We start from the raw sequence: 26,015 nt of genomic DNA on the forward strand, positions 1-26,015 counted from the left end.
ATCCGGATCGTTGCTGTCGAGGGTCGCGCCCCGAAGGCGTCCAGCCCCACTTGGGGGGGGGGGTCGCAGCCGCCCCCCAGGATCCCCTGCACTTCTTCTCTCCTTGACCCCCCAATAGGGGAGGGGTCGGCTGCCCATCCTTACCCCGCCGCCGCCGCTGCCACCGTCCGGCGGGCGCCTCCTCCTGGGTGGGTGGGCGGTGGGTGGGTGGGGGGCGTCGCGGCCGCCCGGGGCTTCCCGCCTTCCGTGGGCGCCGAGCGCCCTCCCGCGGGGCTGAGGCTGGCCCGGGGCTGGCTGGCTGGCCGGGCGGGCGGCGCGCTCTCAGTGCGCAGTGCCTCTGCATCGGCGGCGGCGGCGTCCGGGCTCCTCCTCCGCCTCCTCCTCCGCCTCCTCCTGCCGCTCCTTCTCGTCCCCGCCGGCCGCGTCGTCGTCGTCTTGCTCGGGCTCCGGCTCCGGCTGGCCTGGGGCTGGGGCTGGGCTGGGGCTGGGGCTGGTGCGGCCGCTGCTGCTGCTCCGCTGGCCTCGCGGCGCTCGGGCTCCGGCGGCGGGCGGCCGGGGCATGGCGGCCGGAGCCCGGGAGCGGCATCGGCATCGGCGGCGTCCGCATCGGCGGCGTCGGCGGGCGGCGCGGGGCGGCTGAGCGCGGCGGGCGGCGGCGGCGGCGGCGGCGGGTCGGGGGCGCCGGCCTCTGCCGCCCTCGGGGGCCGCGGGGGGCGCCGGGGGCCGGGCGGCGTCGGCGGGGGGGTTCCCGGCGCCCGGGCGCCCCTCTTGCTCTCGCTCTCGATGGACGCGGGCGGCGGGGGCGGCGTCGGGGGCGGCGGGGTCGGGGGTCCGGCGGCGTCGGAGAGCCCCAACCGGGCCGTCGAGTACCTGCTGGAGCTGAACAACATCATCGAGAGCCAGCAGAAGCTGCTGGAGACGCAGCGGCGCCGCATCGAGGAGCTCGAGGGCCAGCTGGAGACGCTCAGCCGCGAGAACCGCGACCTCCGCCACGCCGAGCGCCGCCCCCCGCCCGCCCCCCCGGAGCCCCCCCACCCGCCCGACCGCGAGCCGCCCCCCAGCGCCGCCGCCCACGCCGCCCCCCCGCACGCCCACTACCCGCACCACCGCGAGCCCTGCCACCTGCACCGCCTCGAGCGCGGCCCGCCGCTGCCCCCCCTGCCGCCGCCGCCGCCGCCGCCGCCCCCCCAGCGGGACCCCGAGCACGACTACCCGCGGCCGCCCCCCCAGCGAGACCGAGACCGGGACCGGGACCGAGAGCGGGGCCAGCTCAGCCGCGGCGCCTCGCGCAGCTCCAGCCCCGGAGCCGGAGGGCCGCCCCCCCCCAGCGCCACCACCAGCCCGGCCACCACGCTGCAGAGGAAGTAAGGACCCCCAGGGGCAAGGGACAAGGGGGGCAGGCAGAACCGTGGGGCGGGGTGGGGTGGGGTGGGGTGGGGGGTCCGCCGCCCTGGAAGCACCCCGGGTCTGCCCCGGCCGAGGCCCACCCTGGCCCTGATAGCCTGAGTTGCTTGGCCGCCGCTTGCCTCTGCATGACCACCCTGGGCCGTCTTGAGGGGTCTCCCATCCAACTCACTGTGCCCAGCCTGGTGCATCCTTCTAGATTTGAGGGAGTTCTGGGTGGCTTGGTACAGAGGACCAGCTCAGGAGGTTTGCTGTGGCCTGCCTCTGCGTAGCAACCTGGGGCTAGCTGGGTGGTCCCCCCAACTGAGCACTAACCAGATCTGACTCAGCGGAAGTTGGGATCCAGCTGGTTTGTGCCAGCCAGGTCAAAGGCAGGGACCAAGCAAGGTGTTTTGACAGGGCCTGCCTCTGCGTAGCAACCCTGGCCTTCCCTCGAGTTCTCCTGTCCAAGGACTGGCTCTATTTGATCCTGTTTAATTTTCAGACCTGACTAGATCCCGCTAGCCTGAGCCCACCAGGTCAGGACAGAGATGTGCGGAAGTGGTTTGCCATGGCCTGCCTCTGCGCAGCAACCCTGGTGGTCTCCCATCCACACATTAACCAGGGCCGAGCTTGCATGACTTCCAAGGTCAGGACAGCTCCGGCTAGCCTGGGCCATCCTGGTTTTCGGGGTATGGGATGCAGAGGTTGGATGGCCCTTGCCTACCTCTGCGTAGCTACCCTTCCAAGGACTGACCAGGGCTGAACTTGCTTAGCTTGAGAGAACTGAGGAGATCCGGCTAGCCTGGGCCACCTAGGTCAGTGTGCGGCCAGAGAAGTGTGTCCCAGCATCCTTTGCAAGGGATTGTGGGGCCCACTAAGAAGCATTTTGTCTTGGGGGGGGGGATTCCAGGTGTGGTGAAACGGGAACGCCTGACATGGTGGCGTTGGTCTCCCTCCACTTTCCTTGGCTGCTTCTCTTTCCTTCAACACGTTTTGAACTTTTCCTCAGACCCCCTGCCCCTCTCCCCTAGCGCCCCCCCCCCCCTTTTCAAACTTCAACCCGACTTTCAGAGTCTCAATTGCTCCTTGGCTTTTTCGAGCCGTCCTTCCTGGAGCAACGAAGATTCTCGTGGATGGATGCGTGTTCTTCTCTCCAGCCTCCCTGCAGCCGTTCCCTCCTCGACACCCCCTTGCCGCTCGCTCTGTGGAGAGAAAGCAAAGACTGCAATGGATCCCAGGAAATGCTCTCCTGCCTCTCCGCTGTAGCCCGCATGTCCCTGGTTGGATCGCGCTGTGCGGCACAGCCTGAGTTGAGCATGTAAAAATCTCTGCATTGGCCCATGTTCATGGTGCTTCTAGAGCAGGGGAAGTCAAATTGCGGTCCTCCAGATGTCCATGGACTACAATTCCCATGAGCCCCTGCCAGCACTTGCTGGCAGGGGCTCCTGGGAATTGTAGTCCATGGACATCTGGAGGACCGCAGTTTGACTTCCCCTGCTCTAGAGCATTGGGCAGGCACAGAGGGGAGGCAGATGGTACCCAAAGGGACATGTGCCGTGGAAGTTGCACAGGTGTGCATGTGTAACGATTCTGCACAGGCTGTTGTGCGTTCGGTACCGAGCATTGAGTTCAAGATGCCTGCCCAAGAGCTTTGGCAGGGCTGTGGACCTAGGGGTGCTAGCGGGGTGGGGGGAACCGGACCCCTGTCTTCTCTTCCCTACCTGGAACCAGGCCTTTTTTCACCCCCCTCCCCATCATCCCCCCCCCATCACCGTTTACCTACTTAGCAAGGATTCCATGGGGCAAATCCCAGTATTTCTCCCGCCTAGTTTACGGGGAAGGTCATCCACATTCCCCTTCCGTTGCTGGGGGGGGGGGCTGCGGAGGCCGAAAGGGTATTAGCTTCTCGTGAGTTTGCCGGAGAGGCCAGGCTGTCAGTCATCGTGCCGGAAAGGGCCCGATCCTGTTCCTCAAGGGGCCAGCTCCCAAATCCCATTTTGGCAGTGTTTCTCCTCCCCCCTCCTCCAAATGCAGAACGCTGTGAGTCCTTCAGGGGGTCCTGGGTGGCTTCCCCTTTGGGGTGACAGAACGCCAGTGCTGTGCCCGGGAAGCTGGCCTCCCAGGGCCCAGAGGGTACCCAGGCCACCCTTGGGTTGCATTTCCACTCTCTTTCGCTTTGGCCGTCCTCTGCGTTGCGTGGAAAGAAACAGCAGGCAGCTGTGCGGGGTGGGAACGGAGGAACCCAGCCGAGCGTGTGCGTTCGTTCCTTCTCTCTCTCGCTCTCTGTCCTCGCCACCGCCTCCTCCTTCGGTGGTTAGGAATTAGCAAAGTGGCTTTGGATGCTGCAGAGCGACTTAAAACCAGGGCGATTTTGTCTCTTTTTGCCTTTCCCACCCACTCTCTGCCAAGGCTGCTGGGGGGGGGGAGGAGGGCAGCGGTTCGGAGCTTGCCGTAGCAATGCCGGAGGTGGGCAGAGGGGGGGGGGGCGTATGCCGAATGTCTCCATCCCTGCTGGCAGCAAAGCCAGGAATAGTTAGAGGTGGGGCCCCCTCCCCTCCAATCTAGCTAATAGGCCCGCTTCTCGTCCCTATTTTTAGACTTGGAGCTGTGGATACGGTTCTCCTAATCCATTAACCTCTGCTCCGCTAGCAGAACTCGGGACCGTGCAGGGAAAGAACGTCCCTGCGGCGTTGGTGCAGCGGCCAAGAACCGCAGAGCCTTGGTCGAGAGGGGAAAGGCCTGGTGATTTAGTGGGTTAGGGTGGCAGACGAGAACCGTGGGAGAGACGGGTTCAAATCCCCCCCACGAACAAATGAATCTGCCTTGCACAGAATCAGGATGGCCTTCTTGGACTTTCATAGGTTCTCCAGGGTCTCCTCCTGCCCGTTCCTTTCAAAGGGAGATGCCAGGGATTGAATTTGGCACTTTCTGTGTGCTGAGCCCAGGATCTACCTCCCACCCATGGCCCCTCCGAAAATACTACCGTCCTTTTGTTTCTTCCATGGAAACTCGCTGGGTGACCTCAGGCTCCTTGCAAACTTTTGGCCTGGTCTACTGAATGGAAAGGGGAGGGGGGGATCAGTATTCTAAGTCACTTTGAGGGGTGGTTTCAGGTTGGGGTGGAGGCCGAAGGATAAAGGCTTTCTGGAGACAGGAGGAAACATCTGGGGAACCCCCCTGCGCTGTCCAGAGGAACTGGTTGGCTCCTGTGTGAGGCAGAATGCTGGACTAGATGGACCCCTGGTTTGAACAAGCAGGATTCTTCAGAGGGGAAGGTCTCGGCCTCTGTGCCCTGTGGCTGGCCCTGCAGAGGAACTGGCTGGCCCCTGGGTGAGACGGGAGGCTGGACTGGAGGGACCCTCCCTGGCCTGACCCAGCAGGGCTCTTCTGAGGGTCTTCTCAGGGGAAGGCCTCGGCCTCTCTGCCCTGTGGCTGGCCCTGCAGAGGAACTGGCTGGCCCCTGGGTGAGACGGGAGGCTGGACTGGAGGGACCCTCCCTGGCCTGACCCATCAGGGCTCTTCTGAGGGTCTTCTCAGGGGAAGGCCTCGGCCTCTCTGCCCTGTGGCTGGCCCTGCAGAGGAACTGGCTGGCCCCTGGGTGAGACGGGAGGCTGGACTGGAGGGACCCTCCCTGGCCTGACCCAGCAGGGCTCTTCTGAGGGTCTTCTCAGGGGAAGGCCTTGGCCTTTCTGCCCTGTTATTGGCCCTGCAGAGGAACTGGCTGTCTCCTGTGTGAGGCAGGATGGAGGACTAAAAAATGGACCACTGGTCTGATCCAGCAGGACTTTTATGATGTTCTTATGAAGGCTTTGGCCTCTCTGCCCTGTTGTTGGCTTTCCAGAGGAACTGGTTGGCCCCTGTGTGAGGCAGGATGCTGGACTATATGGACCAGAGAATAATAATATTGCGGAACAGAGACTTGTGTTTGGCACCCAGAAGGTCCCAGGTTCAACCCCCAGCATTCCCAGTTGAACAGGACCAGATAATTTAGGTCTTGATCGAATACCCTGGCTCAGAGGCAGGGTGTCGAAATCCCCAGATTTTCTGCCATGATTTCATTCTGCTTCAATGATTTGATTCTGTTGCCTGCAAGGTGTTGCTTTGACCTGTCTTGCCCTGATGGAACACAGATGCTGTGGTTTGAGACCCCAAGGTCGTTTCCTGCTGCTAAGTTTTATGACTCCCTATCCTCCCTCCACATTCCTCCCTCTCCCTTTTGTTATTACTCCCATAGTTCCCAGAGCTGTTGTTCTGAACAGCCAAATGGTTATCTCTCTGGATACATTCAAGCGGGTCGCCGTGTTGGTCTGAAGTAGCACAAAAAAATCAGAGTCCAGTCAGGCACCTTTAACACCAACAAAGATTTATTCAAGGCGTGAGCTTTCGAGTGCAAGCACTCATCCTCAGACTATGAACTACTGTGCCTGGTTTGAATTCGCATGGGAAGGGGAAACGAACCCCTATATTGTTTGCTCTGTGCTTTGTATCTCAGTCCTGACTATGCCTTCGTTGTAGATTCTTTCATTTCTGTGAGGTTAGTTACGATGAGGCTTGGCATGCAGAAGGTTCCTGGTTCAATCCCTTGCATCTCCAGCGAGAAGGACCAGGCACGGAATGATGGGAAAGACCTTGGCCTGAGACCCTGGCTCAGTGGCAGAGCCTCTGCCTGGCAGGCAGAAGGTTGCAGGTTCAATCCCCGGCATCTCCAGTTAGAAGGACCAGGCAGGAAATGATGGGAAAGACCTTGGCCTGAGACCCTGGCTCAGTGGCAGAGCCTCTGCATGGCAGGCAGAAGGTCCCAGGTTCAATCCCCGGCATCTCCAGTTAGAAGGACCAGGCAGGAGGGGATGGGAAAGACCTTAACTGAGACCCTGGCTCAGTGGCAGAGCCTCTCCTTGGCAGGCAGAAGGTCCCAGGTTCAATCCCCAGCATCTCCAGTGAGAAGGACCAGGCAGGAGGGGATGGGAAAGACCTTGGCCTGAGAGCCTGGCTCAGTGGCAGAGCCTCTGCTTGGCAGGCAGAAGGTCCCAGGTTCCATCCCCGGCATCTCCAGTTAGAAGGACCAGGCAGGAGGGGATGGGAAAGACCTTAACTGAGACCCTGGCTCAGTGGCAGAGCCTCTCCTTGGCAGGCAGAAGGTCCCAGGTTCAATCCCCAGCATCTCCAGTGAGAAGGACCAGGCAGGAGGGGATGGGAAAGACCTTGGCCTGAGAGCCTGGCTCAGTGGCAGAGCCTCTGCTTGGCAGGCAGAAGGTCCCAGGTTCCATCCCCAGCATCTCCAGTGAGAAGGACCAGGCAGGAGGGGATGGGAAAGGCCTTGGCCTGGTCTCCAGTTTTAAAAGATCAGGTAGTAGATGGTGGGAATGACCACTGCCTGGAGAGGAACGTTCCTTCGTTCTTTAACAATTGCAACTTGGAGTGACAATTCTGCACGCACGGCTCAGGCCTCAGTGCTCCAACCCACAGCAAGAGCCGTCCCTGTCATGTTACAGTCACCTCCGACACAGTGTTTATCCTGTGTGCCAGTTGCATCACTCTGCTGCAAGGCAATATTGAGTAATCGGGCGATGGCCGTGTTTACGGAAAGCGGTCTTCCAGTCTGCAGGCTCTCGCTCTTGGCTGCCCTGTTGCTTACTTGGGGGCTGTCAAGCATGGGAGGACAAGAACCTGCCATCAGTATTACCTACTCAGTGGCAGCCCCTCTCTAGGGTCTCAGGCCAAGGTCTTTCCCATCCCCTCCTGCCTGGTCCTTCTAACTGGAGATGCCGGGGATTGAACCTGGGACCTCCTGCCTGCCAAGCAGAGGCTCTGCCTCTGAGCCAGGGTCTCAGGCCAAGGCCTTTCCCATCCCCTCCTGCCTGGTCCTTTTCACTGGAGATGCCGGGGATTGAACCTGGGACCTTCTGCAGGCCTAGCAGAGGCTCTGCCACTGAGCCAGGGTCTCAGGCCAAGGTCTTCCCCATCCCCTCCTGCCTGGTCCTTCTAACTGGAGATGCCGGGGATTGAACCTGGGACCTTCTGCAGGCCTAGCAGAGGCTCTGCCACTGAGCCAGGGTCTCAGGCCAAGGTCTTTCCCATCCCCTCCTGCCTGGGCCTTTTCAATGGAGATGCAGGGGATTGAACCTGGGACCTTCTGCCTGCCAAGCAGAGGCTCTGCCACTGAGCCAGGGTCTCAGGCCAAGGCCTTTCCCATCCCCTCCTGCCTGGTCCTATTAACTGGAGATGCCGGGGATTGAACCTGGGACCTTTTGACTGTCAAGCAGACGCTCTGCCACTGAGCCAGGGTCTCAGGCCAAGGCCTTTCCCATCCCCTCCTGCCTGGTCCTATTAACTGGAGATGCCGGGGATTGAACCTGGGACCTTCTGCCTGCCAAGCAGAGGCTCTGCCACTGAGCCAGGGTCTCAGGCCAAGGGCTTTCCCATCCCCTCCTGCCTGGTCCTTCTAACTGGAGATGCCGGGGATTGAACCTGGGACCTTCTGCCTGCCAAGCAGAGGCTCTGCCCCTGAGCCAGGGTCTCAGGCCAAGCAGAGGCTCTGCCACTGAGCCAGGGTCTCAGGCCAAGGTCTTTCCCATCCCCTCCTGCCTGGTACTTCTAACTGGAGATGCTGGGGATTGAACCTGGGACCTTCTGCCTGCCAAACAGAGGCTCTGCCACTGAGCCAGGGTCTCAGGCCAAGGTCTTCCCCATCCCCTCCTGCCTGGTCCTTCTAACTGGAGATGCTGGGGATTGAACCTGGGACCTTCTGCCTGCCAAGCAGAGGCTCTGCCACTGAGCTAGGGTCTCAGGCCAAGGTCTTTCCCATCCCCTCTTGCCTGGTCCTTCTGACTGGAGATGCCAGGGATTGAACCTGGGACCTTCTGCCTGCCCAGAAGAGGCTCTGCCACTGAGCCAGGGTCTCAGGCCAAGGTCTTTCCCATCCCCTCTTGCCTAGTCCTTCTGACTGGAGATGCCAGGGATTGAACCTGGGGCCTTCTGCCTGCCAAGTAGAGGCTCTGCCACTGAGCCAGGGTCTCAGGCCAAGGTCTTCTCCATCCCCTCCTGCCTGGTCCTTTTAACTGGAGATGCTGGGGATTGAACCTGGGACCTTCTGCCTGCCAAGCAGAGGCTCTGCCACTGAGCCAGGGTCTCAGGTCAAGGTCTTTCCCATCCCCTCCTGCCTGGTCCTTCTAACTGGAGATGCTGGGGATTGAACCTGGGACCTTCTGCCTGCCAAGCAGAGGCTCTGCCACTGAGCCAGGGTCTCAGGTCAAGGTCTTTCCCATCCCCTCCTTCCTGGTCCTTTCAACACATGATGGTGTAACACACTTTAAACACATATTGGCAGCTTTCTCTGCCCCCCTCTCTCTCTCTCACACACACACACACACCAGGCTGTGTGTTGCATTGCTGTGCAGGTAATTGAGACCCGTGTTGTGGCTCTCTGCAGGAAAGCAATCCCGCACCCCCTGGGACCTTACTCAGCAGCTGTGCTGACAGCTGTCTCTGGAACCTGAAGCTGCATCTTGAGTGAGCAAAGCCTTGTTTTTCAGGCTGCATCTTGAGTGAGCAAAGCCTTGTTTTTCAGGCTGCCTGCCCCAACCCCAAACACTGTCCTCTGGTTCGAAGACGAGGAACCTTTCCTTCCCGGGCCCACCTTTACTCACAATCATGAACAGCGTTTTCATGAAGGGTTGCTACTGGAACAAGTTTAGTGGTGTTGCTAAGGATGCCAGCCTCCAGGTGGGGCCTGGGGATCCCCTGGGATTACAGCTCACCTCCAGACGCCACAGATCCGTTCTCCTGGAGAAAGTGGCTGCTTTGGAGGGGGGATCCTGTGGCTTATGCCCCTCAAATCCAACCCCCCCCTCCAATCCCCAGGAATTTCCAAGAATGTGTGGCTGCAATCTCCAGAGAATTCCAGACCCCATCTGTGGGTTGGCAAACCTATATCTTGAGTGACTCCTAGCTCAACGTCCTTCTTTATGTTCCCAATTAAGGTCCCAATTCACTGGTTTCGATGGCCTTTCTGCATTTGGGGCACAACCGTGTAGCAAAACCAGAAACTGAACCCCCCAAAAACGTACGATTGTCAAATAACTGTTAGCCAGTGTTATTTTCTTTTTTTTTTGAAGCCAAATGGTAGCACCAGAGCCAGTTTCAGGATTTATGAGCCCTGGCAGAGAAGAAATCAGCCAGACTGCGGGTGGAAGGGCTCCCACCATGGACGGGGTATCCTTCAGGAGGAGGAAGGGGAGAGGAGGGAGGCTATAACCTTGATCCAGGGGTAGTCAAACTGCGGCCCTCCAGATGTCCATGGACTACAATTCCCAGGAGCCCCTGCCAGCGAAAGCTGGCAGGGACTCCTGGGAATTGTAGTCCATGGACATCTGGAGGGCCGCAGTTTGACTACCCCTGCCTTGATCCATGGGGAGAAAGGCACCATGCGAGGCCTGTGGAAACACGGGGCCCATGGCACATGCTGCATATGCTCCATGGAGGAACCAGCTCTGCACCAAACCACACTCTCCTTCTGCATCAGAGAGGGCCAACTGGCCGGGAAGGAGCCCCTCGAGGGTCAGAAGACCCTGGGGCAGGAAATCAGACTCTCTTAAGCTGCAGATGTTCTTCCAGGCAGCCTATCCCCAGGCTGTTAAGGGGAGAAGAGATGATTCAGCAGATTTCGGTCCACCCTGTGATTTATTTCCATCCAGCCGGTGAAAGCTTCAGGTATTTGGGGGCGTTAATAGTGCTTAGGAAAGCAGGCTATCTCCCCCCCCCCCCAAGTTAGGTTAGGGGAAGATTGATGTCTTTAAGGAGAGGGGGGGAAATGAAACCTTGAGTGGTTGTTTTTTCTCCTCTGTGCTTTGAAGGGGACGAGTTGTTCAAAGGCGAGGAATGAGAAGGAGGTTTTTTTAGGTTAGGTTGTTTGTACGGAGGGGTGGCAGCCAAGTGGAAGAACGGACATATGCTCAGCGCGCAGAAGGTCCCGGGTTCAATCCCCACCATGTCCATTTTAAAAAGATGAGGCAGAAGGGGATAAGAATATCAGAAACGCTTTGCTGGATCAGGCCAGTGGTCTGCACATCTCGTCCAGCATCCTGACCCACACAGTGGCCGACCGGTTCCTCTTGAGATCCAACACCAGGGCAGAGCTGTCGAGGCCTTTGTAAGAACATCAGAGGAGCCCAGCTGGATCCTTCTGGTCCAGCATCCTGTCTCACACAATCAGTTCCTCTGGAGGGCTGAGGACAGGGCCTAGATGCCTTCCCCTGAGAAGACCCTCAGAAGAGCCTTGCTGGGTCAGACCAGGAAGAGTCCACCTAGGCCAGCATCCCGTGGCACCCAGGGGCCAGCCACAGGGCAGAGAGGCTGAAATACCTGAAGAAATTTTTTTTTGGGGTGGGGGACAGTGCAGCCTGAGAAGGGCGAGATGTGAAGAAGAATTGGTTCTTATATGCCGCTTTTCTCTACCCGAAGGAGTCTCAAAGCTACTTCCATTTGCTGTCCCTTTCCTCTCCCCACAACAGACACCCTGTGGGGTGGGTGAGGCTGAAAGAGCCCTGAGATTCCTGCTCGGTCAGAACAGTTTTCTCAGTGCTGTGGTGAGCCCAAGGTCACCCAGCCGGCTGCATGTGGGGGAGAGGCTGGGAATCGAACCCAGCTCACCAGGTTAGAAGTCCGCACTCCTAACCACTACACCAAGCTGGCTTTTAATCATCAGCCGCATCGTTGTATTTGTTTTGTAATCTGCCTTGATCTCCACAAAACAGAAAGACAGCTAATAAAAGCTGAAAATACATTCCTGAGACCACCCATGAACGTGCACGGTTTCCTTTCTCTGCATTGTGGCTGTATTTGCTGGAAGACCACAATAAAAAATCCTATATATATATACAGAATTCTAAGGCCTGGTTTTGATCCAGGTGCTGAATTTGTCTCTGGACTGTTCCACTGCTACTACTAAGAGGGAATGAGTTCATTAAGTGCTCCTCTGTATTTAAAAAACACCCTTTCCCTTAATGCCAAAATGATAAAAACTCGGTTGGAATCCTTCTTCTTGACCTCTCTCTGTCTCTGTGGAAGTCTTACAGTTTTGTCGAAAGGTCTATTCCATAACGTGAGTCCCGGACCCCCATTCTGAGTTGGTCTGGTCCGCATTCACATTTACCATCTCTTTCAGGATCCCGTCTAACTCGCCTTGGGATGAGTTAACAAGGCTGTTTGTTTGGCTGTAAGCTCTTCCGTACCCCAGACAGCCGTTCTCAATGCTTGGAAGGGCCCCGCTGTTCCGATCTTAAAGTACATAAATGTTTTTAATCAACTGAAGCAAAGCCAGGCGCGCTGAAGTTATGAAACCTTTAACTGATCAATAACCCGAACGGTACCTCCTGCTGATAACGGCTCTCTCGCAGACATTCCTGATCACAGCTAACGACACTGTCAGGAGTTGTAATTTTGGTGGCATACGATAAACATATTGGTGTGTGCACCCCTAAAACGCTTTGTAGGAAGCAAGCCTTTTCCACTGGTGGCAGTCATATTTCGGGGCATGGGGTGGGCTTAATCCAAGACTAGCTAATTATAAGCACGCCAGAGCTTTCCGCTTGAGCAGTGCTACCGAGGGAGGGCTGTGGCTCATGGGCAGAGCATCGGCTTGGCGTGCCGAAGGTCCCGGGTTCAATCCCTGGCACCTCTAGCTAAAGGAGCATGTGAAAGACGTCACCTGAGACCCCGGAGAGGTGATGCCAGTCTGAGTAAAAGATCTTGACCTTGAAAGACCAAGGGAGCGATTCAGCATAAGGCAGCTGCATGTAGTCATGTAGGATCTTTTGGCGAGGGGGGTCATGGTCCCAGGTTCAAACTCCAGCATCTCCAGTGGAAAGGACCAGGCAGGAGGGGATGGGAAAGACCTTGGCCTGAGACCCCGGCCCAGTGGCAGAGCCTCTGCTTGGCAGGCAGGAGGTCCCAGGTTCAATCCCCGGCATCTCCAGTTAGAAGGACCAGGCAGGAGGGAATGGGGAAGACCTTGGCCTGAGATCCCGGCCCAGTGGCAGAGCCTCTGCTTGGCAGGCAGGAGGTCCCAGGTTCGATCCCCGGCATCTCCAGTGGAAATGACCAGGCAGGAGGGGATGGGAAAGACCTTGGCCTGAGACCCTGGCTCAGTGGCAGAGCCTCTGCTTGGCAGGCAGAAGGTCCCAGGTTCAATCCCCGGCATCTCCAGTTAGAAGGACCAGGCAGGAGGGGATGGGAAAGACCTTGGCCTGAGACCCTGGCCCAGTGGCAGAGCCTCTGCTTGGCAGACCAGAGGTCCCAGGTTCGATCCCCGGTAGCATCTCCAGTTAGAAGAACCAGGCAGGAGGGAATGGGGAAGACCTTGGCCTGAGACCCCGGCCCAGTGGCAGAGCCTCTGCTTGGCAGGCAGGAGGTCCCAGGTTCGATCCCCGGCATCTCCAGTTAGAAGGACCAGGCAGGAGGGGATGGGAAAGACCTTGGCCTGAGACCCTGGCTCAGTGGCAGAGCCTCTGCTTGGCAGGCAGAAGGTCCCAGGTTCAATACCCAGCAGCATTTCCAGTTAGAAGGACCAGGCAGGAGGGGATGGGAGAGACCTTGGCCTGAGACCCTGGCTCAGTGGCAGAGCCTCTGCTGGGCAGGCAGAAGGTTCCAGGTTCAATCCCCGGCATCTCCAGTTAGAAGGACCAGGCAGGAGGGGATGGGAAAGACCTTGGCCTGAGACCCTGGCCCAGTGGCAGAGCCTCTGCTTGGCAGGCAGGAGGTCCCAGGTTCGATCTCCAGTGGCATCTCCAGTTAAAGGGACCAGGCAGGAGGGGATGGGAAAGACGTCTGTCTAAGACCTTGGAGAAGAGCTACCAGTCTGAGCAGACAATACTGAACCTCATTCATCATAAGGCAGCTCCTAAGTGTGCCACCGGGCTGGAAATTCAGACAATCCGGAATTGCCATCATGAGCCTACCAGAGCCAACATAACATTGTCTTTGGAGCTTGGTTTGAGACTACTGAGCTATTAAGTCCACTGGATGACCTCAGGCCAGTCACTCCCTCTCCGCCTAACCAACCTCGCAGGGCTGTTGAGAAGAAAAACGAGGAAGGGCGAGTCACAGACAGAGAGTCATGAGAGGAAGGTCAGGATAAGAACTGTAAGTTAGTCTGTGTCTATCTCATCCTTCCTTCGTTCTCATGGAGGTGGCAAACCAGTGTCGGGTCTGTACCAATTCAACATGCTGGTGCTCATGCGGGTGAATATGTTCAGAAAACCAGAATACTCGTCCTGCGCCTAGAACATTGCTATGCTAGGGAAAGGGACTCTAGTCCACCTTTGTCCTTGAGGTGTTAGATTTCTGTATGCGGGGAAATCTTTTCACACGAACAATGGTGATCCTTCAGACCCCAGATCTCAAAAACATCGTTTCAGGGGTGGTCTTGCAGGGAAGGCACCTTTAGAATTTAGAAATCAGGCATGAAGGACAATGACATAATTTGATTAGAAACCATCATGGTTTGACTTAGAAAATAACAGGTAATTAATGTCAGCTATCTGAACTCAGCTTTGGTTTCATCCGAGAGTTTCTTTGACTGGTGAGGTACAAGGTTCAGGTTGGAAAAATAAATACTTGGATCAGTGTGGTCAGAGACATAAATCACAGAATCATAGAGTTGGAAGGGGCCATGCAGGCCATCTAGTCCAACCCCCTGCTCTACGCAGGATCAGCCCAAAGCATCCTAAAGCATCCAAGAAAAGTGTGTATCCAACCTTTGCTTGAAGACTTCCAGTAAGGGGGAGCTCACCACCTCCTTAGGCAGCCTATTCCACTGCTGAATTACTCTGACGGTGAAAATTATTTTCCTGATATCTAGCCTATATTGTTGTACTTGTAGTTTAAACCCATTACTGCGTGTCCTTTCCTCTGCAGCCAACGGAAACAGCATCCTGCCCTCCTCCAAGTGACAACCTTTCAAATACTTAAAGAGGGCTATCATGTCCCCTCTCAGCCTCCTTTTCTCCAGGCTGAACATTCCCAAGTCCCTCAACCTATCTTCATAGGGCTTGGTCCCTTGGCCCCAGATCATCTTCGTCGCTCTCCTCTGTACCCTTTCAATTTTATCTACGTCCTTCATGAAGTGAGGCCTCCAGAACTGCACACAGTACTCCAGGTGTGGTCTGACCAGTGCCGTATACAATGGAACTAGGACATCTAAATGATGCTCCAAAGAGTAAAATCAATTTCCTCACTTTTCCCCTCCATTTTTTGGTTGGGGACGGGGAGAAGCTGTATCAGTGGTTATTTACTGGTGAGGTCATTTCCCTTCTGGTGATGTCACTTCCCTTCTGAGATTTCCAGGGTCATTGAATTACTTACATTTCCAAGGCGCTAAGAGCCCCAAACGATTTCCTGAGGAAATGTGCATCCGAAACAGGCCGCACAATCTAAGCATCAATAAGTGGGGAAGTGGTAGACAGCAGGTCCCTCTTGGCCAGCGGTTAAGATGACGGCACTTAATGGATATTGGAGAAGGCTTCGGATTTGATGCGCCATTGATTTTGGGCGGAGGAGCAGTTGCGGTAGCCAGGAAGAACCACTTAGCAAGGGACAAGAGCAGAGTAAGATGAGGGAATCTCTCTCCAAGGAAAGACTTTCCTTGGTCTTTGCTCTGCATTCTTGATACACCAGTTAGGCTTCTCCTGTCAAAGCAGAGCGGAAGATCAGATTTCTTCTTCTTCTTCTTCTTCTTCTTCTTCTTCTTCTTCTTCTTCTTCTTCTTCTTCTTCTTCTTCTTCTTCTTCTTCTTCTTTGTCGTCTTCTTTGTCGTCTTCTTCTTCGTCTCCTCCTTCTCCTCCATCTCCTCCTCATCCGTCTTCTCCTCCTCCTCCTTTTTCTTCATCTTCGTCGTCTTCTTCTCCTTCCTCCTCCTCCCCTCTTCTTCTTCTTCCTCCTCCCCTCCCTCCCTCCCTCCCTCCCTCCCTCCCTCTCCTCCTCCTTCACCTCTCATGGCCAAGCTGTCTTCAAGTAGCTAACAACAGCTAAACTATTAACAGACGTCAACTAAAAACATATAATACAAAATAAATCTAAAAGGCAGCCTGCGTAAACAGACCCAGCTGATGGAAACCTAAACAGGCGAGCTCTTCTTTGTGGGTCCTGCAGAACTTGTCTCACCTGGCCTGTGAACCAACTGAAACCTGGAGCCACCACAAAGAACGCTTCATCCTTGTAGATGTCAAGCAAACAAGGGGGGGGGGAGGCACCACAAGCAGGTTGCGGGTTGAAGAACACAATTGTTTTGTGGGGGAGGGTGACATGTTGGATTATAGCAGATCCAGACATGGTTGCTGTGTTGCTTATGGCCTACCAGATAATTGGCAGTGATGGGAAATGCTGTCAACTCACAGCTGACAGAGGGGGGTTGCCATGGGGGTTGCCTCTGCAGAGCAACCCTGGGCTCTGGGGTCTCCCATCCAAATACTAATGAGGACTTAGCTTCTTAGCTGCTTAGCTTCTGAGGTCTGATGAGATCGGGCCATCCTGGTCCCTCCAGGTCAGCGCAAGGGATGTTCAGAGGTGTTTTGCCATTGCCTGCCTATGTGTAGAGACCCTGAGCTTTCTGGTTCGTCTCCCATCTAAGTGCTAACCAGGGTTGCCCCTTCTTAGCTTCAGAGACTGGACAAGATTGGGACCATTCCGCACACATAGGATAATGCACTTTCATTGTGCTTTGGCAGCTGGGTTTTCCTGTGCGGAACAGGAAAATCTACTTCTAAAGTGCATTGAAAGTGCATTACCTTTTGTGTGCAGAATCCATGCCAGGGCTCTGTGGAAGCTGGCCTGTCCTATCGATCTCGCTCACTAAGAAGGTGAATTGTAGATGAGATGAGATCCATTGGCAGCTGATGTGTTTCCAAAGGTCTCTTGGGATCCTCGGTGTTTAGAGAGCGATCATTAACATTCAACCTCTGTGATTGCACATTCAAGAGAAGAGGGTTAAAATGTGTGAATTAGAAGATATCATTCCTCTTGTGTGATTGTGAAGGTCTCACCCTGTTGAGTTGGGATTTCTTAGCTTCATTAGAGGGGTGGTTTCAGGAGGGCGGCTGTGTTGGCTAGCTCTCTTAGAGGAGGGCTGTGGCTTAGTGCCAGAGCTTCTGCTTGGCAGGCAGAAGGTCCCAGGTTCAATCCCCAGCATCTCCAGTTAGAAGGACCAGGCAGGAGGGGATGGGAAAGACCTTGGCCTGAGACCCTGGCTCAGTGGCAGAGCCTCTGCTTGGCAGGCAGAAGGTCCCAGGTTCAATCCCCGGCATCTCCAGTTAACAGGACCAGGCAGGAGGGGATGGGGAAGACCTTGGCCTGAGACCCTGGCTCAGTGGCAGAGCCTCTGCTTGGCAGGCAGAAGGTCCCAGGTTCAATCCCCGGCATCTCCAGTTAACAGGACCAGGCAGGAGGGGATGGGAAAGACCTTGGCCTGAGACCCTGGCTCAGTGGCAGAGCCTCTGCTTGGCAGGCAGAAGGTCCCAGGTTCAATCCCCGGCATCTCCAGTTAACAGGACCAGGCAGGAGGGGATGGGAAAGACCTTGGCCTGAGACCCTGGCTCAGTGGCAGAGCCTCTGCTTGGCAGGCAGAAGGTCCCAGGTTCAATCCCCGGCATCTCCAGTTAACAGGACCAGGCAGGAGGGGATGGGAAAGACCTTGGCCTGAGACCCTGGCTCAGTGGCAGAGCCTCTGCTTGGCAGGCAGAAGGTCCCAGGTTCAATCCCCGGCATCTCCAGCTAGAAGGACCAGGCAGGAGGGGATGGGGAAGACCTTGGCCTGAGACCCTGGCTCAGTGGCAGAGCCTCTGCTTGGCAGGCAGAATGTGGTTCAGCTTCATGTATTTGTGTTTCCCTTCATCGGCTACAGCAAAGGGACCTTGTTGATCTCTCTCTCTCTGTGTGTGTGTGTGTGTGTGTGTGTGTGTGTGTCTGTGGCCAGTGTTATGTTTTGACTCCTGAATGGTAACGCCACAGTTTATTGACAAAGGTGTCCTCAGGCCACGGACTCTGAGATTACTATTTATGTTAGTAATTTGAACTGTGCCCAGTAGGGACACAAAGTGGCTGATACTGTTTTCCTCTCCTCTGTCTTATCTTCACAGCCACCCTGATAGGTAGGTTAGTCTGGGAGTGTGTGAGTAGCGCAAGGGCACCCTGCAGGCTTCCATGGCAAAAGTCAGGATTTGAACCTGGGCCTCCATGGCAAAAGTCAGGATTGAACCAGGTAGAGATGGAATACCCTGTCTTGGGCAGGTATGCTCTACTTTGTCTTTGGAGCGGCAACAGTGGGAGGACTCTTGAGGTTCTGGACCTTCTGATGTCCGCTGTGTTTTGGCCATTGCATGTAACAGCATGTTGGACTGGGTGGACCATTGGCCTGATCCAACATAGCATCTATGATGTTTTTATGTCTGGGGTAGCGATGTTTCTTGATTCTTGGGGGGCAACAGTGGGAGGGCTTCTGGAGTTCTGGCCCTGCTGCGGGACCTCCTGACGGCCTCTGGTTTTTGGCCACTGTGTTGGACTGGGTGGACCATTGGCCTGATCCAGCAGGGCTTCTCTTATGTTTCTTATGTCTGGGACAGAGATTCTCTGTCTTTCTTGGTGCTTGGGGGGGGGCACAGTGGGAGGGCTTCTGCAGTTCTGGTCCCACTGGTGGACCTCCTGGTGGCCCCTGGGTTTTGGCCACTGTGTGTCACAGAGAGTTGGCCTGGAGGGCCCCCTGGCTTGATCCAACATGACTTCTTATGTCTGGGGCAGGGATGCTCTGTCTCCTTGGTGCTTGGGGGGGCAACGGTTGGAGGGCTTCCAGAGTTCTTGTCCCACTGGTGGCTCTTAAATTTTGGCCACTGTGTGACACAGACCGGATGAGCCACTGGCCTGATCCAGAGTTCTTAGGACTCTTAACCACTGCATCACACTGCTTGGCTCTCAAGTCCGATGCGACATCTTAAAGTCCCTTAAGAATGCCGAACGGCTGCCAGGATCCTCCCGCTACCCCCAAGCCCCCCTCACCCCGCACACTCACCCGTTGGCCAGTTTTTGGGACCCCGTCCTGGAAGTCGGTCGCAACCTTCTCTTCCTGCGGCTCCTGCACAGTCGCTGTGAGTTTGTGCTGTCATTTCCAATCAGGGTGCAGCTTCATCGCAGCCGGCTGACTGGCCCGGACGTGGACAGCACGGTTTGATTTGTGGCAGGGGGCCGCTGGGCCGCGGCAGGAGAGGGCTGCTGTGCGGTGGGCAGAGCCAGCCCCCGGGGCAGCGAGGCCTTTCAGGGAGAGGAAATGACACAGTGACTGGAGCTGGGAACCCACCACGGCAGCCTTATAGCTCAGCAGAGATGCGATAGCCTGAAATGTCCCGCTTTGGTTTCCGAATCGCTCATGTGCCTTAGAATCTCCCTGTGGCCCTACGCAAGAATGCATTGGGAGAATGGGAACACTTAGCCATTAAAAGGCACCGTGCGATTCTCCTATCGTAGTTTATTTATTTTATTTTATTTATTATTCGATTTCTATTCCGCCGCTTGCCATAGCCTCGCGGCGGTTTACACAAAGAATTCTAAAGCAATAAAACCCCAATAAAATCCCCGTTAAAATATCCCTGTTTCCCAGTTGGTGGCTTTTCCTCGTGATGCGTTGCGGGGCTTGTGGGGCGCCAATGAGGTTTCTCGTTCCGATGGAGCCTGCCTTGCAGCTTTCTCTCCTGGGGCCTGTTGTTTTTTGAGATTTTTAAGAAGCCTACTGGTTTGTCGCTGTTCACACACTAGGCGAACTAGCTCAGGCGCAACAAGAAATGCTGGAAGCTGCCAGCTTGGTGTCGTGGTTAGGAGTGTGAACTTCTGGCGAGCTGGGTTTGATTCCCCGCTCCTCCCCCACAAGCAGCCAGCTGGGTGACCTTGGGCTAGTCACAGCCCTGATGACAGCTTATACCTTGGAAATCATGCAGGTCTTTATGTTGGAACTGGACTCAAATATCGCTCTTTGATTGCAGACCCACACAGCCCCCCACCTGAAATTAAGCCTAAGAGCAGCTTTTTCTGCCATAGTTTCAGAAAGGTGTTGTGTTGGCCTGCAGTAGAAATATTTGAATCTAATAGCACACTGGAAACGAGCAAGATTTTGCGAAGATGCACCGTTATCAAACCATATCCCATGAAGGGACATTTGACACTTGAAAATTTTCATACCCTGAAAATGTTGTGGATCACTAAATTGCTGCTGGGCTTGAATCTGTGTAAATTTGCATCTGTGAATGTAAATTATCACCTACAAACTTTACCCTCTCCCACCGTCCCTGAGTCTGAAATGATTCCTGCCTATCTCCTTCACAGGGTGCTTGGACCCCCCCCCCCCACAAATGCTTGGATTTTCTTTGTTGTTGTTAGTTGCGAAGTTAGTCCGACCCATCGTGCCCCCTGGACAATGATCCTCCAGGCCTTCCTGTCCTCTCCCATTCCCCAGAGTCCATTTAAGTTTGCACCTACTGCTTCAGTGACTCCATCCATCCACCTCATTCTCTGTCGTCCCCTTCTTCTTTTGCCCTCGATCGCTCCCTGCATTAGGCTCTTCTCCAGGGAGTCCTTCCTTCCTTCTCATGAGGGGGCCAAAGTATTTGAGTTTCACCTTCAGGATCTGGCCTTCTAAGGAGCTTTCTTACTGTAATCATTGATGTCAACGTTTTGGTCTCTGCAACAGAATTGAGAGCAGATCCCCTGGGGATAGATCCAGCAAATGGCCATGCTGGTCCGAAGAGTCCGAATGTAGATCCATTCTGTATACTATCAGTTTTAATATGTATTTTTGTTTACGTTATGGAGCGCTTAGTTCGAATTCTACTGCTGAGGAAGGCTTTGAGCTGAAACACATTTGGTTCTTGTGTCTGGACATCATTTGTACCTTTCAACCGGTACTTATATATTTAGGCATTTAGGGGTGTGGTTTTTTGAAATGATATTTCAGCCATCTTTGAGTATATCATGAATTCATATATTAGAAGAGCTGGTTTTTTATACCCTGATTTTCACTACCCTTCCCCTTCCTCTCCCTGCAACTGGCACCCTGTGAGGGAGGTGGGGCTGAGAGAGCTCTAAGAGAACTGCTCAGCGAGAAGAAAACTGTGACTAGCCCAGGGTCACTCAACTGGCTGCATGGGGAGGGAGGGGAATCAAACCCAATTCTCCACTGCAGTGCACTGGTGTATTTTGTATATTAACACTGAATCAGAATCGGTTTATTAATACGGTATTAGATCAGAACGCACATTAAAATACAAATACACTAGATATACCAAGATTAAAGCAAGAAAAGATTCCAAACCTTGGAAGTTAATAAAATTCCGAATTAACACTGTGCACCTTGCTATATTTTTGGGTTTCCTCCCCCCCAACCTTTTGATTAACCTCCTCCCCTGTTGGTTACCTTCCTCCACCATAAGGTTGTTTCTCCCCCTTTGTTTTGGTCACACTGCTCTGCCCTGTGGGCCCAAATCCGGAAAACAGCTGATTGTGAAAAGAAAAGGTAGAGAGGTTATCTGGGGTCAGCCCTTGGCCATGCACACGTCCAGGTCAGGAGGGAACCTGCCTAGCTGCTCCCGCTGCCTGTTTGGCTGTAGCGGAAGGAGGACAGCAGGCTGTTTTCCTGGGAACAGGTGCTCAAGAGGCAGGGAAGAAATCCTCAATGCGCCTCCCAGCTTCTTAGCACATGCCCGCTAGCCTGGCAGTCAGTGGCGGGACCATCTGTTGCTGGCTGCCAGCCTCAGAGCAGGCAGAAGGAGAGCTGCTCAGGGACTCAGAAGTCCACAGCCCTGCGTTACCTGGATCAGGACCCTGGAGTCTGCCTTCAGATCTAGGGCCGAGCATACAAGAGATGGGACGGGAGAGAACAGGAAAGGAAGCTGGAAGGTATGGAGTCACCTGGCGAGCATAGGTCTGATGTTTTGGTCTCACCTGTCAAACGTTTGTCCTGTGCTTCAGCAGAAAGGGTGCGTGAAGTTCCAGACCGCTGCATGGATTCCCAAAGACCCTTGTTTGTTATTTGGGTTCCCTCCTCTTGGGTTTGGAAATTCCTGGAGATTAAGGGGCGGAACCTGGAGAGGAGGAGTTTCCGGGAGGGGCACGACCTCAGTGGGATGTAACAAAATGGGATCCACCGTCCGGAGCAGCCATTTGTCTCCGGGGGAACTCACCTTGATTGCCAGGAGATCGGTTGAAATTTCAGGAAATCTACAGGCCCTACCTGGAGGCTGGCAACCCAAGGAGAGACAGCTTGGTGTAGTGGTTAGGAGTGCGGACTTCTAATCTGGTGAGCCGGGTTCGATTCCCTGCTCCTCCCCCACATGCAGCCAGCTGGGTGACCTTGGGCCAGTCACAGCACTGATAAAGCTGTTCTGACCGAGCAGGATTATCAGGGCTCTCTCAGCCTCACCCACCCACAGGGTGAATGTTGTGGGGAGAGGAAAGGGAAGGCGATTGGAACCCACTTTGAGACTCCTTCAGGTTGAAGAAAGCAGCATATAAGAACCAACTCTTAGAATCTTAGAATAAAATAATAGAGTTGGAAGGGACCTCATGGGTCATCTAGTCCAGCCCCCTGCACTATGCAGGACACTCACAACCCTATTGCTCTTCCACTGTAACCTGCCACCCCCTTAAGCCTTCTTCTTCTTCTTCTTCTTCTTCTTCTTCTTCTTCTTCTTCTTCTTCTTCTTCTTCTTCTTCTTCTTCAGTAATCTAAAGGCTCTCTCAGCCTCCCCTCCCTCACAGGGTGTCTGTTGTGGGGAGAGGAAAGGGAAGGCGACTGGAAGCTGCTTTGAGACTCCTTTGTGTAGAGCAGTGGTCCCCAACCTTTATTAGGCTGGGGACCGGCAGGCCGCGACCGCGGGCCGTGCCCTCGGATCGGGCCGCGTGGGCGCGGCCTGCATGGGCGCGGCCCGGCCCTGATTCCCTCTCCCCGCCCTCCCGCAGTAAGTAGCTTCCCGGGCCGCAAGCTTGCGGCCTGGGAAGTTTTTTACTGTGGGGGGGGGGCGGGGAGAGGGAGCCGCGGCCCGGCGCCATGGCCTTTGCGGCCCGGCGCCGGGCTGCGGCCCGCAGGTTGGGGACCACTGGTGTAGAGAAAAGCGGCGTATAAGAACCAACTCTTCTTCTTCAGTAATCTCAGGGCTCTCTCAGCCTCCCCTCCCTCACAGGGTGTCTGTTGTGCGGAGAGGAAAGGGAAGGCAAATAGAAGCCGCTCTGAGACTCCTTTGGGCAGAGAAAAGCGGCATATAAGAACCAACTCTTCTTCTTCTTCTTCCTTCTGACCAAGTATCCTGTCCGTCTTTCGGTTCTCTATTTGTCGTGGATACGCCTCTGTGCCTCCTGCAGGATACCCTAAAAGCCCTCCCCCACCGGATCACAACCAGTCCTCCCTTGGGAGAATGCAACATGTTCAGTTCGGGGGGGGGGGGGGAAACAAATGCAGCTGCAGCACAGAAGGGTTGAATTCAGGCTCTGAGTCGGCTGCAGCCAGTGCGGGGTTGGCTGAATGAGCTCCCTGCCCCCTCCCCAACACACCCCTGCGTTATGCTCAGGCCGACTGGAGCGGATGATCTTTCAGGGACCTTCAGGCGGCGTCTCTATGTCAGCAAACTGGGATTTTCTGGCACGTCTCCAAACTCGGGGGGATGCTGAAAAGCCACCACTGGAAGGGACTGCTGGGAGCCAGCCAGTGCAGGATCACAAAACCAAATCCTTCCCAAATTCTCCGGCTGGTTCAACAAGGCCTCGAACTGGAAGGCCCTGGCTAGCCAGACCTTGTCAGATCCCAGAAGCTAAGCAGAGAACGCCCTGGGTTGTTCTTGGATGGGAGACCACCAGCTGGGTTGCTGTGCAGAGGCAGGCAATGACCAGCCTCCTCTGTTCCTCTCTTGCCCTGTTGGCTCAATGCCTTCAAATCTTTTGGGACTGGCTTTGGTTAGTCCTTGGGTGTGGGAGACCAGTAGGGAAGTCCAGTGTGGCTACATGGAGTCAGGAAGTGGCAAACTGCCTCTGCTGGTGTCTCGTCTTGAGGAGTCATCAGAAGTCAGCCGCCACCTGACGGCCCTTCCCACTGCCGGAGACACCCGGGGCCTGGATTTTGCACACGCTGCCATGGTCTGCGGTGTGTGTGTGTCTGTGAAAAATCCCCCAAAGTCTGGTTTCAAGCAAGAATTCTTTTTCCTGGTTTGTCCTTCCTCTAATTCCAGGATTCTGAGGATCAGAGCCCTGGCTGATCATTGTATGTGCGGATGTGGGTGTGGGTGCTGGATGGCCAATCATGCCCTGCTTTGTTGCGTAGATGAATTGTTGCCAACCCTGCTTTGGGACATTCTTGAAAAGTTGGGGATGAAATCTGAGAAGAGGAAGAACCTCATTTTAATTTATTTAATAGTCTGCCTTTCTCCCTGGGAGTCAAAGTGGATTACACAGAGTGAAGAAGAAGAGTTGGTTTTTATACCCCGCTTTTCACAACCCTAGGGAGGTGAGCCCTGAGATTACTGAAGAAGAAGAGTTGCTTCTTATATGCCGCTTTTCTCTACCCGAAGGAGTCTCAAAGTGGCTTCCAATCGCCTTCCGTTTCCTCTCCCCACAACAGACACCCTGTGAGGGAGGGGAGGCTGAGAGAGCCCTGAGATTAGAAGAAGAAGAAGAAGAGTTGGTTCTTATATGCCACTTTTCTCTACCCGAAGGAGTCTCAAAGGGGCTTCCAATCCCCTTCCCTTTCCTCTCCCCACAACAGACACCCTGTGAGGGAGGGGAGGCTGAGAGAGCCCTGAGATTACTGAAGAAGAAGAAGAAGGGTTGGTTCTTATATGCCACTTTTCTCTACCCGAAGGAGTCTCAAAGGGGCTTCCAATCGCATTCCCTTTCCTCTCCCCACAACAGACACCCTGTGAGGGAGGGGGGGCTGAGAGGGCCCTGAGATTACTGAAGAAGAAGAAGAGTTGGTTCTTAGATGCCGCTTTTCTCTCCCCGAAGGAGTCTCAAAGCGGCCCCACAACAGACACCCTATGAGGCAGGTGGGGCTGCGAGAGCTCTGACAGGACTGCTGTGCGAGAACAGCTCTAGCAGGACTTCCCCATGGTTTCACCCAGCTGGCTTCATGTGGAGGAGCGGGGAATCAAACCCGCCTCTCTGGATTAGAAGCTGCCACTCTCAACCACGGCGTCCAGCTGAGCCCGTATGGTTGACAAGATGGGGCGTTCAGTCAATGGTGAAATCGGATTTATGCTTCCAAAGCAGCGGGGAGTCTAAAAGAACCCAGCTGAAGCCAAGCACAAGTGTTAACATGACACATTAACTGATGCAAAATTACACAACGGGCTCCAACACACAGCAGAGTGTATTAGGAATGCAGACGGTGCTACCTGTTCGCTTGCATAGAGAAACCCATAGAAAAATCCTTGTTTGGCATTGCTTGTGGAAAGCCAGGGGAGCAGGTGTCTTCCTGACTCCCCCCAGACAGGCCGTTCCCCAAGATGGGGGCCATGGCTCCCCCGGTGTCCATCTATCCCGAGCAAATGATTGCTGTGATTTGGAGCTCAACTGTAAAACCAGGAGATCCGCAGGCCCCATCTGGAGGTTGGCAACCCAGTCAAGTCCATTCCACCACAACCTGGGGTCATGTGTGCCGTTCTGGAGGCCTCCCTTCAAAAAGGACATGGGGAAAATGCAGAGGGTGCAGAGGAGAGTGACGGGGAGGATCCGGGCCCTGGGGAGCAAACCCTCTCAGACCTCCGGGGAAGTCCAGGGTCTCTCTGCAGAGTCAGAGGACGACAAATAATCTCTTTCCTTGAAAACCCTACCCGGGTTGACCCTGGTGTCAAGCTGCAACTATACCTTGTCTCTCCTCCCTCCTCCCTCTATGACAGTGGTTCTCAACCTGGGGGTCGGGACCCCCTTGGGGGTTCAACGACCTTTTCTCAGGGGTCGTGGCAGGGTAAGCAGCTTGGCCAGGGTGGGGGTGGGGGCGCCATCCACACAATAGCCTTGTGGGGTAGATTGAGATAGAGCGTTTGTTTGTCTGGAGCAGCGGAAAAGAGCGAGATCAGCATGGTGGGACAAGAGGCAGAACGGAACTGAGAAACCCCGGGGGGGAAAAACAATTTATATACAAACATGAACCATGGATCTTGATGCCATTGGTCAGTTTTGGTTTGATTTCTGTGAAAGCACCCTTGCATAATTTTATGGTTGGGGGTCAACCCCAACATGAGGGACTGTATTAAAGGGTCGTGGGATTAGGAAGGTGGAGAACCACTGCACTGGAGGTAGGGGTTGGGGATAGAGCGGGGTTTCTCCGCCACATTGTTGGGCTGTTGGTTTACTGCAGGGGTAGTCAAACTGCGGCCCTCCAGATGTCCATGGACTACAATTCCCAGGAGCCCCTGCCAGCAAATGCTGGCAGGGGCTCCTGGGAATTGTAGTCCATGGACATCTGGAGGGCCGCAGTTTGACTACCCCTGGTTTACTGCATTGGTATTTTTCTGTCCATTTCAGTGGGGCTTTAACTGGACATTTGTAACCCACCACGAGCCTGCTTGGGAGTGGTGCTTGGCTTGAGGGCTCTTTCTACCACCGTTTGGGTA

At 55.2% G+C, this 26,015-nt stretch overlaps 1 protein-coding gene across 1 annotated transcript in view; it reads left to right on the forward strand.

Annotated features, from left to right (window-relative positions):
* The first annotated feature begins 933 nt into the window (after positions 1-933).
* Positions 934-26,015, forward strand: part of IQSEC2 (IQ motif and Sec7 domain ArfGEF 2) — a 161,892-nt gene continuing 136,810 nt past the window's right edge. Inside the window, exon 1 of the mRNA XM_077329741.1 lies at positions 934-1,364. The gene's annotated coding sequence lies outside the window, so the exon portion shown is untranslated. The remainder of the gene's footprint in view (positions 1,365-26,015) is intronic.

The sequence above is a fragment of the Paroedura picta genome, chromosome 3, assembly GCF_049243985.1.
Source record: "Paroedura picta isolate Pp20150507F chromosome 3, Ppicta_v3.0, whole genome shotgun sequence".
NCBI classification, from domain to species: Eukaryota; Metazoa; Chordata; class Lepidosauria; order Squamata; family Gekkonidae; genus Paroedura; species Paroedura picta.